At 38.7% G+C, this 4,088-nt stretch overlaps 1 pseudogene; it reads right to left on the reverse strand.

Moving 5' to 3' along the window:
- Nucleotides 1–1,214: 1,214 nt before the first annotated feature.
- Nucleotides 1,215–1,352, reverse strand: LOC104467198 (annotated as a pseudogene).
- Nucleotides 1,353–4,088: the final 2,736 nt, after the last annotated feature.

The raw sequence follows: 4,088 nt of genomic DNA on the forward strand, positions 1-4,088 counted from the left end.
TCAGCAACCCACGCTTGAACCTTGAGTGCCCACTGGAGACACTGAAGAAAACAGCTCAGATCTTGCACTGAAGAAAAGAAACCCTCATGAATATGAATTCTGAAAAATATTAATCCACTCAGAACGGTTAGCATTCTCTGCATGAGGCCAACAAGGTCTCCAAATTACAATGCTTTTCCACTATTTAGGGTATCTCGATTCTTGTCTTGATATTACTCTGGATTAAGGTAAATTGGCTACAGTACTCTTCTGAAAGACACACCTGAATAGTGGCACTACCAACTGGCTTCTAAAACATCAACTTTTTTCCTTTTCTATTAAAAAAACCCTCATTTTATGTTTGTTTCTTTCACTCTCCACCCAGTACAACACCAAATAATGCCACCATTGCATGACTCTTGTATTAGTATTTCATAAAAGTTTGGTAAGTAGCGTATCACTCATAAGCTTTAAAATTCTCTTATGATACATGGCAGTAAATAAGAAAGAGCATCTTACCAGCTTTGAGTGTATTTAGTGTTTTCATTTCCACCTTGCTACACTTGTTAACGCTGAAACATGCTTTTGTAGTCTTTACTTTTCCAGTTGACTCCACAGACTGTGTAAAATTTGTACTTTGATTCTGGACATATATTTCAGAAAACAATGAAGCATTTCCCTCTTTTTCACCTATCTGCAAAAGAGAAACAAGTTCACAATTGTGTTTCCTTCATGCAGTTGAAGAGAAACGGAGAAGAGAGCGACAAGAAGGGATCCTAATAGATGCTAATCCTCGTTATCAAACTACCTACATAAACATATGTCCCTACACAAATGTATGCATCCCACTGTTCACAACAAAAAGCACATGCATACAATACATGACATTCCATTACTAAGTATCTTGGGTTTTTAACTGCTTTTGCCAAAGCATTCCAAACATCTGAATCCCACAAAGCCTACAGCAAGATGCAATCCATACCTCAGCTACACTGAGAATTGTATTTGGGCTTAACACCAATTACTTTATTTGAACATTTTTCCACATCCACTTCACAGAGTGAGAGAAACCCACCCGAGAAGCACGATCAAATGTACTAAGAACAAAGGTGTCAAAATCTATTCTGAACAGACCGATTATTTTAGCAGGGATTGTTTGTGGTGAGCTCAGATGTTATCTTTTACTAACAACACTGTACAAGCAAATATACTTTTTAGTGCAATGTTCAGTTTACCTCCTTTAATTTCATTTCTTGGTCCATCTCCTTAGTTTCATTCTTGAGACAAACTGTGATACTTTTTCCTGGTGGTATAAACCTTGGCTTTTTGGCTCCATTTCCCAGCACTTGACTCGGAGCTGCTGATCGCCTCATATTTAATTGTACTGCTCTGGAGGGTGGAGAGGAAGGAAGGAAGCAGACAAAGACAGCAGTAGTCAGAATAGGCTTTAAATATAAAAATATATCCATAGATAACAGTATAAGCACTATTTTAAAACAAAATAAAAGATAGCATAAAAGATTTCCAAATAAGTCTTAATTCACAAGCATAATACAACTTAAGAAAAAGTAGTATCAGTCCAATGCATTGTTTAAGTACTCAGAAAGACCAACCACAGCAAATTCTGCAGTTGAACACTTTCTTTTTCATTTGAAAAGCCAATAACACAGTTCTCAATAGCAAAAAACGCTCTGGAAATGCACAATGTAGGGCTTCTTAACAAACTTACACCAGTTTATTAAAAGAAAGACAATTTGAAACAGAAATAACTACTCTAAATGTTTAAAACATAATTTTGAAAAGTCCATTAGTGCACAATGAACAATAAATGCTGAAGGTATGTTTCATATCTGAGAGTTGTATTTTGCAATAAACAGACAATTATATTGGTAATTCAGATTCACTATAATAAGATTAGAATTTAGCAGAAAATAATCTCAAAATTACAGTGGAGATTACCACTCCATGTTATGTCCACTTGAACAGTGGAAGAAACATATTTTAGGTTTTTTGCTCAAAATATAAGACCATTATTCCACTAAACAACATCAGGACAAAACCAAACGTACACCGATGTTGATATGGCAAAGCATACTTGCAACCACTAGAATGACAAGTTATAATCTTAATACTTCAAAGCAGAAGAAACAAAACAAGAAAAGAAAAATTCAACAGGGTAACCCTGCAGCTGGAATGACAAAGACAAGCATGGTACAGCAACTTATGGAATACACTTTGGTTTGGTCTCCATTCATACATTGTTTATTTTAATTGACTCTGAGGTAAAAATAAGCCATAATATGGATTACAGACACAAACTTCTTTACCTCTCTATCCTCTTGAAATCATGTTTGCACCCTATTGCAACAGCCAGTGTGTTTCTGCACTTTTTTGACTCTACTCTGCACTCCAGTGGCTTACTAGGGCACAACAACCTTTCTTTCCAAGATTGGCACAGTAGTAACGGAGCACTGTTAGAATACTTTGCAAACATGCAGACACTGACAGGAGTGCCATGTCTTCTATATCTGAACAGTTAGCATACATATGATGCTGTTGCTGGATGTAAACCTTAATGGCAAAAGAGCCTGAACTGGTATCACTTCCATTGTGGCTGCTACTAAAAATACAAGGAAAGTGGTGTCTGGCTGTTGTCAACAGAAGTTCATGTCAGTTAGGCCAACTTGACAACAGCATTAGCACATGAACTTCAGTTAACCCTGTTCAATGAGGAAGTGGCCTTGTTGCTCTAACAGGAGCAGCTACAACGTAAACAACTGGCAGCCACTAGGAAACCTACAAAGGTGTCCAGAACCTTCCAGTGGAGCTGACTTCGAGTGCCAGCTGACCACAGCCAGCTTCAGGTGCCACGTGCGTTTGAAGAAGTTCTCTACCCAAGGCTATAATGGCATGGTGACACTTGGGAAGACAACCCAGGACACCCCACGACTCTACTTAAGGACTATGCATACCATGTCCAGAGCTTGTCACATCTCCCATGGAACAGGGGAGTTGTGCAATTCAGAAATCGCACATACCTTTGATTAAAGTGTATTAGTTTCTGTTTAGACTTTGCACCATCATTTGGTCTTAAACCACAAAACCAGACTCATTAAGAGATCTGTTAATTACAAAGGCATTTAAAGATATGACCCTTGATAACTCAGTAACTTCATTCCTGTTAAATTTCAGGACATATAAGAACATTACCTGTATTACCTACTTGCAGCTACAACAGCTGCTAGGGTTTTGTGGTTTTTTTTAAATGTAATATTGCTTCCAGCAATATATATATCTTTTTTTCTCCAGGTTGTCAAAATATAAGCTTGTATAAAATATAATAAGAGGTTTATATTTTATATTTTTACAGTATGATACAGAAAAGAGACCATATGGATGTGCAACAACTGCTTAATGCTGGATCTTTCAGATGGGATCAGAGTAGGCATAGCTAGGACAAGGAACAGCTCCTCTGTACAACTAATTCATTGACAAGCAAACATGCCCTTTCCTCCACCGATCTGTTGAATCACCCTGCACTTGCAATACTGTTAGGTACAGCTGCAGGGAAACAGCTGGAGGTAACGAGAAGAGCACCACTCTTGCCCTTTATTAGCAACCTAGCTTGACCAGATGAAGCGTACCATGAAACCACATCCTGAAACATCTGAGGAACACATCTGGTTTTGCAAGGGCTGAATTCAGTAGTACTTTTCACTTTAACAGCTGCATTAAAATGAAATACATATACAGAGAATATTTCAAAATTTTACACATTCAACTCAACACAGTACGCACAGAGCCATGCTAAAGGCAGTGACATGGGTCATCTTAGCGCAAACGGGACAGCACAAAGAGCACAAGCTCTCCTGAACGTCTGAAGAGACATTCCCGGCACAGGTGACCAGAGATGCCACACACAGGAGTAACTTTGACTCAAACTGCAGGCAGCGAGTGCATCGCCTTGGAAATCAATATTAGTGAAAAACCACTTCAAAGGAGGATGAAACGTGAGGATTTGGAGCAGTTCCAAGCAGCAATGCTATTCAAACTGCGATTAGCCCGGCCCCTGGCCTGGCCCACCTCACCTCACCTCACCTCACCTCACC

Source organism: Pterocles gutturalis, unplaced genomic scaffold (assembly GCF_000699245.1).
Source record: "Pterocles gutturalis isolate BGI_N339 unplaced genomic scaffold, ASM69924v1 scaffold47024, whole genome shotgun sequence".
NCBI classification, from domain to species: domain Eukaryota; kingdom Metazoa; phylum Chordata; class Aves; order Pterocliformes; family Pteroclidae; genus Pterocles; species Pterocles gutturalis.